Below are 16,823 nucleotides of genomic sequence, written 5' to 3'. Positions count from 1 at the left end.
GGAAGAAATTCGCTCAAATTTCCTCTTATACGGTCGTACATAGTCGCTATCGAACCAGGATAAACGGAATGGTAGTCACTTAAAAATGGTCAGACTTAAAAAATAGTAGAAGATGTACTTGTAGTATTTATTTAGTTTATCAGCAGCTCTGGAATAATTTTTGTATTTTGATAATTTTCGCTGTGATGGTTGTTGTTGTTGAGGCGGTTGAACATTTCTTAGCTGAAATGCTCCTAATTAGTGACCAGCACCGTTTTACTACCACTATCTCGTGAAATGATGAGATGTTTTTTTTTTTTGTTTTTTGTTGTTTCCAAGTCAGATCCATTTCGTGAGGTCCAAGTATAGGAGCAAATCCTTTATCTCGATGACTGAGATCTCCTTAATTTGCTGTAGGAAAGGCTTACCGAAGGATTGGAGTCGTGCCCTGGCTAATCCCGGACATTCACATAAATAGTGGAACAGACTTTCCTTCGCCCCTTCCACTTGACAGCTTCTACAGATAGGATTGAAGGGTAGATTGAGTCTAGCTGCATGATCCCCTACTTTCCAATGTCCTGTAAGGGCTGCAGTGATACGTGAAATGTTTGGCCGAGAACATCCTAACAGGTCATTCGTCCTTTGGATTTTATATGACGGCCATGTGTTTTTTGTTGTGATACATGTAGGTATTTGCTTCCATCTTCTTTCGGCTAAAGCATGATAGTGTGAAGCAATAGATGCTTTTAGTGTGTTCAGTGGGGTGGAAACTGCCACCGCCTCTGCTATGTCTAGTGTCGAGCCCTTTCTTGCTAGCTCATCCGCTATCTCATTGCCCCGTATGTTCCTATGACCGGGAACCCATATCAGGGTAATTTCAAGCCAATGGCTGAGCAGTTTCAGCTCCTCTCTACACTGTAGGACCAGTTTGGATGAAATGTAGTTGGAATCTAAGGCCTTAATAGCTGCTTGACTGTCTGAGAAGATAGCTACTCTTGCACCAACTACCTTGTAGAATTCTAAGGATTTGCATGCTTCTCTGATCGCTAAAAGTTCTGCCTGGAACACGGTGGCATAATCAGGAAGACGAATTGATTGAGATAGGTAGAGTGGTTCCGAATGGAAGCCAGCTCCCACACCACAGTTCATCTTAGAACCATCGGTATAAATTACGATATCGTGTCTTCCAATCACCTCTCCTTTGCTCTACTCGGCTCTCGGTGGAAAACGTACCGTAAAGCCTTTCTTGAAGTTGAGGTCGGGGACTGTGTAGTCTGATCCGTTTTTGAGCAGCGAGGGTCCCTGTAGGAGGATCTTGCTGTGACCGTAGGGCCTTGTTGTCCAGCTTCCTATGTCTCTGAGTCTCACCGCGCTGCAAGTAGCTATTGTTTTAATGTGTAAATCTAATGGCAATAGATGTGTTAGTACATTGAGCGCTTCAGTAGGACTGGTGCTAAGCGCTCCTGTAGTTAAGATACACGCTGTTCTTTGTATCTTGTTCAGCTTAGTTTTGTTGTATTTCCTTTCTGTTGCAGGCTACCAAACTAGTGCCGCATATGTTAGTATTGGCCTTACAATGGCTGTGTAGGACCAGTTGGAAAATTTTGGTTGGATACCCCATTTTTCCCCCAACATTCTCTTACACGTGTAAAGTGCTATATTCGCTTTCTTTACCCTGTACTCTACGTTGGACTTCCAGCTGAGTTTGGGGTCCAGGATAACCCCTAGGTACAGGGTGGCTGATGAAAGCCGCTACCAAAAAAAAATTGAATAACTTTTTTTCTTTTTAAGTTATCTGTTCCATTTTTGTTTTAATTTGCAGATTTATCTTTAAAATTTATTAAAATGGATAACTGGGACACGCAAACAAGAATTTGGATAGTCCGCCGCTATCACGCACTGGAGTCCGTAGTTTTGGTACAGAGAGAGTACAGGCGGATGTTTGGCGGCGATCCCCCGAGCAGATGGACCATAATGAGACTGGTGAATAATTTTGCTGAGCAAGGAACAGTCGGAAGAAGGCCTTATCATCGAAACCCACCAGTTCGGACGGAGGAAACGATCGCTGCTGTAGCTGCAGCTATACAAAGCAATCCAAGGGTTTCAACAAGAAGCTTATCTGCTCAACTTGGTGTCAGCCGACAGTCTTTGCAAACAATAATGCACAAAGATTTAGACTTATTTCCCTACAAAATTCAAATGGTTAACAAACTGAATGCAGCAGACTTGCCGATTCGCTTGGAATTTTGCCAGAAGATCCTGCAAATGGTGGAAGAAGACCAAAATTTCCCAATAAACTGATTTCAAGAAACTCCGAATTTCGTTGTCCCCCCAGGTCGCCTGACCTTACTGCACCTGACTTTTTCTTGTGGGGTTTATGTAAACAAGAAGTTTATAAAACAAAGCCAACAAATTTGGATGAACTAAAACAATCCATTCGGGCAACAATTGCGGCTATTCCTGTCGCAACTCTCAAAGCAGCAATGAACAACTTTTTACTAAGATGCCGCACTTGTGTCAACGAGCATGGGGGGCATTTAAATTCAATTATTTTTAAAACTAGTTAAGCTACATTTAATAAAATTTAATGACCTTCAACTTGAAAAAAAAATAAATGAATTCCATACACTAAAAAAAGTTATTTGAGTTTCTTAATGTAGCAAAATTCATCAGCCACCCTGTATTTTGCCTGTTTGGTTAGCGTGAGGCAAACGCCGTTTAGTTTTGGGAGATTAAAGTTTGGCACCTTGGTTTTCTTGGTGACTAGCATCAGTTCAGTTTTACTCGGGTTTACACTTAAACCACAGTCCGTGGCCCAATTGCTGAGTAATACCAGAGCTCCTTCCATAATCTCGCTGATTGTGGTTGGAAACATTCCTGAAACCATAAGCACTATGTCGTCCGCGTACGCCACCACTTTAATTCCCTTTTGGTTAAATTTGGTGAGGATGTTGTTGGCGACTAGTAACCATAGCAGAGGGGATAAGACTCCTCCCTGAGGGGTTCCCCTGTTGACAGAGCGTTTTATCTTGCTGCTGCCTACCTCACCGATGATTATTCTAGTTTTGAGCATGTTCTCTATCCATTCGTTGAGACCTATGTCTATGCCTAACATGTTAAGAGCCTCAATTATAGATCTTGTGGTAACATTGTTGAAGGCCCCCTCTATGTCGAGAAAAGCGACTAGTGAGTATTGCATGTATTCTATGCTCTTCTCAGTCTCACTTACAACCTCGTGAAGAGCTGTCTCTGTGGATTTTCCTTTGAGATAGGCATGTTGAGATGGTGAAATCGTTGAGTCTGTAATCTTTTCCCTGAGACATACATCCAACAATCGCTCGAGAGTTTTGAGGATGAAGGAGGATAGGCTGATGGGTCTGAAATCTTTCGCTGTATCATGACCGAGCTTTAGGGATAAAGATTACCTTAACCCTCCTCCAGCTTTTTGGTATGTGCCCCAGCATAAGGCTTTTCCTGAAAAAGACCTCCAGCCAAGGAATCGTCGTTTCTCGAGTGTTCCACAGCATGGCTGGGAATATCCCATCTGGACCGGCTGCCTTATATGGTTCAAAGTTTTTTATCGCCCATAATATTCTATCTTGGGATACGATGTGGTTGATTATAATGGGTGATATTTTGGATGTTTGAACACTGTCAGTATTGTTCTCAATATATTCTGTGTTGCCTGGGAAGTGTGTATTTACAAGATGTTCTAGTGTGTCGGCCGATGATTTTGTCCACTCTCCGGTATCTTTCTTCAAGAAGGAAGGGCAGGAGTGTTCCTTGGATAAAAGCTTGCCTAGTCTGGCCGTATCTTTGGTTGATTCTATGGAACTACAAAAATCTCTCCAAGCCTCTGTCCGAGCCTCTTTGATTGCTTTCTTGTATTCCCTAAAGCAGTCTTTGTAGGGTTTGAAGTATTTGTGTTTGTAGCAGATGTTGAAGATTTCTCTTGTCATTTTCCTGAGTTGACTTAGATCTTCATTCCACCAGGTAGGATAGGTTGTTTTGCCATATGTGGCAGGGCATGAAGCTTCTAGTCTTTTCGTCAACGAAGTTTCGAAAGCTCTTACTTTCTCATCTAGGTCTTCCCTTGACGTTCCCTGTTCTGTTTAAGTGTTGAAGTTTAGACTGGGTCACTATACGGAATGTGTGCCAGTTTGTTCAGCTCTGGAATAATTTTTGTATTTTGATAATTTTCGCTGTGATGGTACCCATAAATGTTTTACTGTCAAAAAAGCGTAAATCTTACTAGTTGCGATGCAGACAATGTTTTTTTGGTGGTAAGTGAAAATACTGTGCATTTGCTCAGGTATTTGTAATTTGCAATACTCGCGCTGTGTACAAATTTTGAAGTGAAATGCAACATGAGTAGAAGTTGATAGTTGCGCAAGAAAAAAGGTGAATTGTTGCTTACCATACCTGGTATTTTTAATTTGCTGCCGAATGTAGCTGAATACGATGGACGGGATAAGGGAGTATGTACTTCTATTGAGCCTTACGACATATTTTAACGCTGACAAAGAAGTTGTGTTTGTTGTGAAGAATTTGTTGTCTTGTTCTGGTGTTCACATTACTCGCAAAGCAACATTTTTTATAGATTACTCGTATCATGCCGCGGGCTTAGAGTGAAAAGTAACTAAGTCCAGTTTTTCAAATTTTACAGAAAGTAATATAATATAAATCTTGCAAAGCAATTTTGTTCATACATGGCGGCCGCCGTGGCTGAATGGGTTGGTGAGTGACTACCATTCGGAATTCAGAGAGAACGTAGGTCCGAATCTCGGTAAAAGACCAAAAATAAGAAAAATTTTTTTCTAATAGCGGTCACCCCTCGGAGGCAGTGGTAAGCCTCCGCGTGTATTTGTGCCATGAAAAAGCTGCTCATAAAAAATATCTGCCGTTCGGTGTCGGCTTGAAACTGAAGTTCCCTCCATTTGTGGAACAACCTCAAGACGCACACCACAAATAGGAGGAGGATCTCGGCCAAACACACAAAAAGGGTGTACATGCCAATTATAAAGGGTGATTTTTAAGAGCTATAGGAAAGTTTTTCAAAAAAACAAACGTAAAATTCTGAAAAACGCCTGAAATTTTAATTTAAATCGATAGTACTGTCCATATAATTTAATGTTTGAAAATTATTTCATGCAAATGTTGACCGCGACTGCGCTTCAAATGGTCATTCCGCTTAGTCCAATTTTGGCATACTGTTACTAATGTTTCGGACGGTATCTCACATATAAATGTTTTAATGTTGTCTTCCAATGCGTTAATTGAAGCAGGCTTGTTTGAAAAGACATGAGCTTTAACATAGCCCCACAAAAAATAACCTAAAGGCGTTATGGGTGGTCAATGTTCACCGAACTCGCCTCTCAACACGTCCTTTGTTACGCGTGCTGTGTGACATGTGTCACCGTCTTGCTGAAACCACATGCCATGCAAGTCAAGCTCTCGCAGTTTGGGCAAAAAAAAATTGGATATCATTTCACGGTAGCGCTCACCATTCACAGTTACGTTACGATTTGCAGCATCTTTAAAGAAGTACGGTCCAATGATACCTCCAGCCCATACACCGCACCAAACTGTGACCTTTTCGGAATACATTGGTAGCTCTTGCAATTCTTCTGGCTGATCTTCACTCCAAAATCGACAATTCTGCTTATTTACGTACCCATTGATCCAAAAATGAGCTCCGTCGGTGAACGCAATTTTTCGATAAAAAAAGGGATCTTCGGCCAACTTTCCAAAAGCCCTTTTACCAAAAATTCTGCGTTGCGGTTGGTCGTCCGGTTTCAATTCTTACACAAGCTGTATTTTGAAAGGCTTCACACCTAAATCCTTTCCCAAATTTTCCACGTTGTTCATACAGCTGCGACATTTTCTTCAGTTCGCGCTCTACGTAAGCGTTTTGGTGGTTTGCTGTTCAATAATGTAAATTTGGTTCTAAATTTAGTCACAATAGCTCGAATAGCCGCTTCAGTGGGTCGATTACACTGACCTCAAAATGAAAGAAGCGCGCGATAAACTTTCTTAACAGAACACGCATTTTTATAATAAAATTCAATGATTTGCAATCGTTGTTCGTTTGTAAGACGCTTCCCATAAATTTCGTTTACAGAACAATCAATGGAAACGGAATGCGCTGCTAATTTTCGACCCATTAACAAAACCATTTATTGGTTGAATGAACCTCTTACTCAATATATTTGATTATTTAATATGAATTGACATGGCAGCAACCGTAGCCGAATGCGTTCGCAACCCGGGTTCGAAACCAGTTGTGGGCACGAAGCACAGAAATGACAGTGAATGTTTTTTTAATAGTGGTCGTCCCTTGGCTGGCAATGTCAAGCCTCCGAGTGTATGTCGCCTCATTTGGACGTTCGTTGCGTTGTGCGCCGTCGGTGTCTCTACGACCAGAAAAAGTTTTTTGTTGTTTATGTTTTGGAGCAGTCCCTATAACATTTTACAAGCCATTGCTTTGTTGAACGATATTTTACCACATCAAGAAGCAGTGTAAAATTAAAACAAAAAAATAAATCTTTTTGATCCATTGAATTGAAAATAATAACATTACAACTCTCCAGCTAATGAATAGAATATCATGAACATTTACCAGCTGTCTTCTTACGGTTTAGTACTGATAAAGAGGTGAATGCAATAAAACTAGTGCCATCTATGTGTTAGGCCCGCGACATTTAAGCCCATGCGTTATACTTGTAATATTTATTGCCATGTTATCAATTTCAGCGGTGACATTATAAAAATCCAACTTATTCTTTTTACTGTATTTAGTTTGAACAATTCATCTGTCAGATACTCTTCTATAAACTGAATAAAATAAATAAAAATTGAGCCTTCAGTCATACTCACTGCTACAGCGAGGATGCCTTATTCGGTCCGCACAGTGTGAGCTCGTTACTACGTTCTTGGCACTCACCAATCATTAAGCGATTAGAGAATAATTATGAATAATGGACTGTTCACAAAAAGGAAAATTCATGTAGTACCTCATGCCCATAAACTTGGAAATATCGATTTACGCAAATTGCTTATGAGTTAAATGCCTATAAATAAACTTCTGTTCAATTTTCAATTATAGCTGCTTTCAATTCGCCAACCCCTGAGCGTTGCATGAACTTTGTGTGTGTTTACTATTATCTATCATGCTGCGATACCCATTGCTGCTCAGATGAACAAATATGCGATTCGTACTGTCAACGAGATGCAAGTTCAATTTGGTGTCTGTATCAATTAGTTTGGAAATAAATTTCCAAGATTTGTAAATATGGTTTAAGTTTAAGCCTTTGTAATGCGAGAATAAATTTAAAAATATTCATTATATCAGAAATTTTTGAATCCTAACTTTGAATTTTTTTTGTTCCACTATATGAAATCCAATACATTTAGATTCATGTTATTGAATTTAAGAAATCTGCTTAAAATTCCTTATTTCATTTTGATGGAATGTATATACTTTGCTTTTCACATTAGCAACTTAACAAGTTCCAACTAAGAGAAAATTGTCTGAACACATTTTAAATATTCCTGTACGAAGTTTCATAAAATGAACATAACTCAGTTCCATCAGAGCACTTATTTTACATTGCTGTATCTTTCTGAACCTCTAATACATTTTCGCAAATCTGCTCTAAAGAGTTCGTCTCCACGAGACTATGTCTAGACTAAGCAGGCCCTTGCTGAAGCGGTCACCCAGAAATCTGAATCAACATTACCTTAAAAACCTGCGGAATCTGTTTAAATGTAGAATTCTGACATTGGCAAACCGTTTTTTGAAAACCTCGAAGAGCTGGTATAGATGTAAATAATCATATGAAGTTTTTCAATCGCACAGACTGGTTATAGACGGGAGGGAATAACCGTACAACTTGTTGGTAGCTAAGATGTGGCAACTAAATGGTGCGGATCGGCATTTGGTTTCCTGGTGAGAACCAACCAACCATGCGAGAAATTGTCCCATTCAATACGTAACATTCGAGTCGAGAAAGAACAAATGCACGCTTTAAATGCTGTTAGAACAAATTTAATCAGAATAGGAAAAAGATTACCTTTTAAGTGTTATTGTAACAGCATCAACAATCTCTGCTGGTGGAATGACAGACCTTATATATACATATATATATAATTGACCTTTTTGAGTGTTTGGCTGAGCTCCTCCTCCTATTTGTGGTATGCGTCTTGACGTTGTTCCACAATTGGAGGGACCTACAGTTCCAAGCCGACTCCGAACGGCAGATATTTTTATGAGGAGCTTTTTCATGGCAGAAATACACTCGGAGGTTTGCCATTGCCTGCCGAGGGGTGACCGCTATTAGAAAAATGTTTTTCTTAATTTTGATGTTCTACCGAAATTGAAACCTACGTTCTCTCTGTGACTTCCGAATGGTAATCATCCACCAACCCATTCGGCTACGGCGGCCGCTAATGACAGACCTTAGCCGGATACATATCCGGGTCCATCCGGTAACCAAATAATGTACCTCAAAAGGTCATTACGTAATCAAATTAGAACTCTTTTGTAATAAAACATACATATTTTCATTAAATTACGTACAAAAATATATACAGTTTTATTCACACTTGCCAAAATTGAGGTTAACCCTTACTCACTCTTCATCATTTCATATCATTTCACTTTCTTCGACACCGATTTTTCTACTTTGAATTTCTTTGGTGGTTTTTCTTCCCTTTTGATCCATTATATCGATGCTTTCATGGACACGAAATCATACTGATGCGCCAAGCTTGATGAAACCTTGGTCACAATGCAGTTGCAATTTTAGTTTATATCACTCTGCGTAACTACCAAGCTATATATATGTATATATTGTATAATATTTTTCTAATCGTTACTGATCGGCTTGAGCGTTCAACAAAAGTTAATGTTAATGTAAACTATCTCCAATTTATTACTTTGTAATCTGCCATGCACTAATATTACGGAGCGATGCAGGCTTGTATCATCTTCACAGGTTTCTCTTCTTTAAATAAATAACGAGCCTATTTGTTTTTACCATTGTACCGGAACAATCGGCAGGTGACGCTCTAAGTCAAGTCATTTGAGATCTGTTTTTTTTTGTTAGGTGTCCATATCTGTGATTAACATTCCTACCAAAATTTTATCGCCGTGGTATATTTATAAGGGTCACGCCGTCTTGAATAAATCTACCTCTGCACGTGCGTTCCATTTTTTACAGTTTTAAAATTTGCAACACCGAGTTTGTAATAAATTTTGTGTTGAAAATGGATTGGGGCGATACTCCAAGGAAAGCAGCCGGTTACGAGCGGGATGAGCACTTCAGAAGAGATCGTGAGTCCTTCGAGGATGACGAACCTAGTGGCAGATCGTCGACATCGAAAATTGATGAAAGCATCAATAAAGTGAAAGAAAAGTTGATCAATAACTTCAAATTAATCATCAGAGAGCTGCCAGAGGGGTTACAATATGAGTACAATGCTATATGAGCACGACATTAGACGAGTGAGTGGAGAGCTGCGAATGAACGCAGACCGAAACACCTAGCTCGTTTTCAGTATAAAAAGAAAACGATGCTCACGGTTTTTATGGACTACAACGGGATTGTACAGCACGAATGTTTGCCAGAAGTTCAGACAATTAATGAGGATTATGAATTGAGCATTATGAGACGTTTACGTAAAGCAAATCACCAAAAAATAAAGGATTTGTGGGAAAACAACTGGCATCGTCGTACATCGCCATCGTTATCCATGAACTTTCGACCGAGAAAGAAATTAATGCCATATAACAGTCATCGAATGCACCTGATTGACTTACCTTTAATTTTTTTTATTTGATCGTGCCAAAAATTACTACAGGGAACCCGTTTTAACAGCCGAAAGAAGGTAATGGAAAAGTTAAAGACGACTCCGATGGCTACACCGAAAATAAAGTTCCAGAAATGTTTCAAGAGGTGAATCAAACGCTGGTATGAGGGCGTTGCAGTTGATGGGAAGTACTTTGAAGGCGATAATATCACATTTGAGAAATAAATTTGTATTTTTGAACTTTCTGAATACTTTATATTCCGAGGAGTTTTTGATGAATGTGGTATATGAAGGTGCAGCGTTCTCAATAACGGATGAAATTTTGTTTTTAAGTTTGTTTCAATGTATCTCCTTTATATAACACCGAATTTAATCCCACTGCGCTGCAGGGAATTTCGGGAATTTCCAGTTTTCCTTTTCTTGGTGTTGGCGCTTGGTCCAGAGACAACTGTTTATAACTAAATTGTTAGGCCGAGTTCCTCCTCCAAATTGTTTTGTGTGTTTTGTTGTTGTTCCGCATTAAAGTCCCTTAACTCGTCGTACTATCAGCCACATCTCGTATAGGAGTATACTAGTAATAGTCTAGAATATTTTAATATTTCTGTTAACATTTCATTTACTACTTTCTGTTATGGTTTTAAGGATTCCTAAAAAACTGTGACTATTACGCGTAGACGAAATGAGCGAAGTATATAAATAATTAAATATAAGTTTAATCTAATCTTAATCTTACGAACACGTTGAATCTGAATCCCACCGTCAAGTAAGTGCATACATAATCGTACATATGTGTTAGACTTGCGTTTCACCAAAAATGTAATTAAAATAATGAAGGACACTCCAGCAGTGGCAGCTGTGGCGCAGAGTAAGGTCACGAGAGCATTGTCAATTTGTTTCTAATGTTCGGTGGGTGTCCTTGGTCTGTCCTGAATGTGCAAAAATATTTGTTTTGCATTCTGCTGCAGACATTGTAAGCGGTTGCCACAGAGGAGACTGTTCCATGCCTACAAATTTGGCTTATTTTTTGGAGTGCTTGTATCTCTTAAGTTGGATATAGCTGCGATGTACATTAGGTTTGGCCTCACAAGGACTTGAAACGAAAAATAAATTTCGTATAATATAAGTTAACACATAATAATTTTGGCACATGACAACAACACCAGCAATAACCCATGTTGCGGCTCTAATAACAAAGTAGTCGCAACAATAAATGTAACAATATCCACCATATCCGCAGAGCAAGCAATGCAGCAGGCAGTTAGGCAGCGATCCCACGTTCAAGCAGCGAGCGTAAGCCGATATCACCAACATTGCAGCAGGCAGTTAGGCAGCGATCCCACGTTCAAGCAGCGAGCGTAAGCCGATATCACCAACATACGGCAGACGCTCTATCAGCAACTTCAAGTCACGCGTTGTCCACATGCAATAGCTAAATTTCAAAGTTAGGTATTCAGGTGCAGTCACCAAGTTAGTCAGTTGTTATAACTCTTCCGCTGAGACCGGCTGCCCTTGCATTAGCAAGGGAAATAAATAAAAATTACATCAATAATAAATTGGTGTTTTATTAAAATAATTAACTAGCGCCCAACGTGGGGCCAAACTAGAAAAATCCTTGTAAAGGGCTCGCGAGTTTTGGCCGTGGGTTCGGACCCACCTCCTAAAAATCAAACAATTTCTTTTTTGAAACGTTGAGTCTAAGTACCACTATAGAAGTGCCACAATAAAAAAAGTGCCACCATAGAAGTGTTACAATAAATCAAAAAATTTCTTTTTTAAAACGTTGAGTCTAAGTACCACTATAGAAGTGCCACAATAAAAAGTGCCACCATAGAAGTGTTACAATAAATAAAAAAAAAATCAAAAAAAAATTTTCTTTTTTAAAACGTTGAGACTAAGTACCACTATAGAAGTGCCACAATACAAATAAAACCATCATCAGGTGAAAATACAAAGAAACCACCAAAGTAAAAAAACTACGAATAAAATCATCAAGTGAAAATACTTAAAGAAATTTTGAAGCAAACAATTTTAAGCAAAATAAAACCACCAAAAACAATTAAGGCTTTGCACGCCACGCCGAGGCGTTGCTAGCGAGGGACAACCCAACAACCAGCGAGGGACAATCCACAATCCAACAACCAGCGGGGGACAATCCACAATCCAACGACCAGCGAGGGACAATCCAGCAAGCATCTAAATATGGACCTATTTTTACTATTTTTATATTTGTAAGTGGAAACTTAGTAGCCGCATTTTAATACATAACAATATAATTCTAAATTGTAAACTATAAATAAATACCCAAGGGCTCAGATCTAATAGAGGTATAGAGATTTCCAATTAGAAATTTTAGTCAGGGTAGATTTACTTTAAAAACAATGGACGCACAAACTCTCCAAACTGTCCTGACTACGGCAATCCGGACTGCAACTGAACATTCCAGACGGGAATTTCAGAATCGCTTAGACGAAATCACAAGTAGACTGGCCAGAATTGAGACCCCAACACAGGTGGTTCAGTATGAGCCAGTTACAATTGAACCAAATGTAACATGTGACGAATCCTTAGACTTAGTAAAGACCATGCCAGAATTCAAGGGCGATCCTACCCGTTATGTCTCCTGGAGACAAGCGGCGCACACTGCCTATAAAGTATTCGAGCAATTCCAAGGTAGCTCCAGGCATTACCAGGCAGTAGGTATAATAAGGAATAAAGTAGTAGGAGCAGCGGATAGTGTTCTTTCATCCTTCAATACAGTCCTGAACTTCAAGGCAATTATCGCACGGTTAGACTTCGCATACGCCGACAAAAGACCTATTCATCTAATAGAACAGGAGTTATCTACCTTAAGACAGGGTAAAGCGTCAGTAGTAGGATTTTACGATGAGGTTGAGAGGAAATTGACCCTCATAATAAACAAGACGATCATGACCCATGGCGGGAACACCACCTTAATAGAATCGCTAAATAGTAAATACCGCGAGGACGCTCTCCGCGTTTTCATTTCTGGACTCAATCGTCCTCTGTGCGATATACTCTTTTCCTCAAGGCCTAATGATCTCCCCTCTGCGTTGGCCTTAGCACAGGAGCTCGAATCAAATCAAGCTCGATCCATGTTCGTTCAGTCCTTTAATAGGCAAACAATTCAAGGTCCCAATCACTACCCGTATTTCCCACAGTACCAAAGGATTCACCCTAACCAACAACGACAAACTCAGACACAACCGATTGTACCAATGGAAGTAGATCCATCCCTCTCAAGGCTCAGGCAGAACATACCGCAACCAACGAATGGTAATAATGAGAGGTTCCGTCAAGGAGCCTATCCAAGGACACCTCGTCCAAGTATTGGCAACTCCGGAAACCCAGGTAGCTTGCTCAACCGAAACACCACCCGGACCTTTAGACAACAGGGACCGACTCCTCCCCTACCCAGAGAAAGGCCAGAGAAGAGGTCACACGGGAGTGACCAACAGCCAATTCAGAAGGTACAACGTATAAACAACCTTGTCCAGGAACAGGACGAACTCGAGGGAGAATATAGCGACGATGCATATTATGACAATTACTTCCATAATGAAGGATACGAAGAGTGGAACCCAGTTGAGTGTCAAGATGAACCAAAGGACGACGTGAATTTTTTAGGACGAAATCCCTCTTGCCCTATGTCGAACGGACAATCAGGGGAAGAGGCATAAAATTCCTTATCGACACAGGTGCCGCAAAGAGCTATGTAAAACCGCTCAAAGACCTAAAGGGAATTAAGCCCGTGAGTCACACCTTTACGGTGAAATCAATCTATGGCACCACTAAGATTGATAAATATTGTACTATAAACATTTTTAGTAGAAACACCAAATTTTTCATCCTACCCAGTCTTGACACCTTTGACGGCATTATAGGTTTCGACCTACTTAAAGAAGTGAATGGTAAAATTGATTTGATGAGTGAGCTTTTAAGTTACGACGGTGGACAGGAAAAACTTTTGTATCACGATTGTCCTGACATTAATAAACTAATAGAAACAGAGGTCGAAATGCCAAAGCACGAATTAGGCATTCCTACATTATTAAAACGACACTCTAGAGTCTTCGCGGACCCTAACGAAGCACTTCCATATAACACTGGCATTGTAGGAACAATAAGGACCACCGACGATCTTCCCGTTTACTCTAGAAGCTACCCATATCCTATAGCTTCAGCCGAATTCGTCAACAAAGAAATAGCGAATTTGTTACAAGACGGTACAATAAGACCATCCCGTTCTCCTTACAACAATCCAATTTGGGTAGTAAGTAAGAAGGGCATCGATGAAGATGGTAATAGAAAGTCAAGACTCGTTATTGACTTTAGGAAGCTAAATTTAAAAACAGTAAGTGACAAATACCCAATTCCTGACACGTCTGTAATTTTGTCAAATATGGGAAAGGCTAGGTTTTTTTCAACGATAGACCTTAAGTCTGGTTTTCACCAGATTAAACTGGCTGAAAGGGATCGAGAAAAAACGGCATTTTCGGTCAATAATGGCAAGTACGAATTCTGCAGACTTCCCTTTGGACTAAAAAATGCTCCCAGCATTTTTCAGAGGGCCATTGACGATGTACTTAGGGCAGAAATCGGAAAAATATGCCACGTCTACGTGGATGATGTCATCATTTTTTCAGAAAGCGCTGAACAACACTTAAAGGACATCGATCAAGTATTGAACAAACTCTACTCTGCTAACATGCGAGTATCCGCCGACAAGTCTAAATTCTTTCAGGAAAGTGTCGAGTTTCTAGGTTTTACGGTATCCAAAGAAGGTATCAGGACATGCCCTGATAAAGTCAAGGACATTTTGGACTTTGCCACTCCCAAATCACTAAGAGCTCTACGATCCTTTTTGGGATTAGCTGGCTATTACAGACGGTTTGTAAAGGACTACGCCTCGATTACAAAGCCCCTAACAAAATACCTACGTGGGGAAAATGGGAACATTGGCGCTAATCAATCCCGGAAAATAGAAATAAAGTTAGATGAAGAAGCACTCAGCGCGTTTAGGAAAGTTAAAAATATTCTTACGTCAGAGGATGTACTTCTCCTTTATCCCGACTACAAACAACCATTTGACTTAACAACTGATGCCTCTTCACACGCCATAGGCGCCGTTTTGTCCCAAAATGGCAGACCTATCACAATGATTTCAAGAACCCTTTCTCCTACAGAAGAAATCTACGCAACCAACGAAAGAGAACTCTTAGCGATTGTTTGGGCCCTACAAAAACTTCGTAATTATTTGTACGGCGCCTGAACATCTTCACGGACCACCAACCGCTCACCTTTGCTTTATCCGACAAAAATCCGAATGCAAAGATGAAAAGGTGGCGCGCCTTTGTGGAGGAATAATTTTGTTGCTGATGCGCTCTCACGGCAACACATAAACACACTAGGTCACGATCTGACTCGGGAAGCATGGCCGCTAACAGTGAGTTATCATTGACTCAAACGATACCCACAGTGAAAAACCCGATTAACTGCTTCCAAACCCAAATTATTCTGGAAGAAGGGAAGACATTACCAGTTAGCACGACCATTATTTTTAGGACACGAGTGAGGCGCAGGGTTTCTTTTAATAACTTAGGTGACTTAATGAAATCTTTAAAACAGTGTGTTAATCCGAACGTTGTTAACGGATTGCTGTGCGAACTACCTATTCTGGCGCAGGTCCAAAACGAACTTATCGCAGCCTTTCCAACGGTAAAATTCCGTCACACCACAAAGCAGGTTATCGACGTTTTTAATAAGGAAGATCAGCGGGAAATCCTCCAAACCGAACACAACCGCGCACATAGATCCCTACGCGAAAACGAACAACAAGTTCTCGAAAATTACTACTTTCCTGACTTAAATCTTAAAAGAAATAGTCTCAAATTGCAAAGTATGCCATGAAGCAAAATATCAGCGACATCCCCCCAAGCCTGAAATTGGATCAACTCCCATACCTTCTTACCCAGGAGAAATACTTCACGTTGATATTTATGCAACGGACAAGACACATTTTCTCACAACAATAGATAAATTCTCCAAATTCGCAATAGTTTTTCCAATCAAATCTAGGGCCATAGTAGATATTAAAGAACCAATTTATGAACTTCTAAATTTTTACAAAAATACTAAAGTGCTTGTCTGCGACAACGAAAGGTCACTAAATTCAGAAACTATCAGATCAATTCTAAAAAACCACTTCGGAGTCACAATCTACACCACACCACCCGCACACAGTGTGACTAACGGTCAGGTAGAGAGGTTCCACAGTACGCTTACTGAAATTGCACGCTGTCAAAAGCTTGAGACTTGCATCTCTGACACGTCGGAACTAATTCTGCTAGCAACGGCTAAGTACAACCGCACCATCCATTCTGTAACAAACAGGAAGCCTATAGATATCATTCATGCAACACCGAACGAACTCGTAAATGAAATAAAAAACAGACTCATACGCACCCAAAAAACAGACTTACAGAGAAACAATATAAAAAGACAAACAATGCAATACAAACCAGAATAGGTAACAAATTCACTAAGCTTTACATCGAAAAAATAATCCAAAGAGATATGGGTACCTTTGTATTGATCGACGGACGCAAAGTTCACAAAACCAACTTGAAGAACTGAAAATTCTTCTTTCTTCCTTAGGGTGACTTTACTCTTGACAAAGGACCATTGGACTGAGGCAAAAATACTTAATTACACCAGTTCATACTACATTCCTATCACTACTGGTAGAGTAGCCATACATGAACTGAACGGATTTCTTGTACATAAAACCAACCTATCGAATTATGAGGCAATAGTTGATGATACGAACAGACTCTTGGACCAATTTCCACAAACACACATAAAACGACTCTTACAAAATGACGCGGAGCAGATTACCCAACTACTCGACGCAGTAAGACTTCATCACCGACAGGCTCGTAGTATTAACGTGTTGGGAACTGCATTAAAATACATCGCGGGAACGCCGGACTTCGATGATTTCCAGGAGATTAAGA

The sequence above is a fragment of the Anastrepha ludens genome, chromosome 2 (assembly GCF_028408465.1).
Source record: "Anastrepha ludens isolate Willacy chromosome 2, idAnaLude1.1, whole genome shotgun sequence".
NCBI classification, from domain to species: Eukaryota; Metazoa; Arthropoda; class Insecta; order Diptera; family Tephritidae; genus Anastrepha; species Anastrepha ludens.
The sequence above is the reverse complement of the archived record's forward strand: the minus strand, read 5'-3'. Positions refer to the sequence as shown.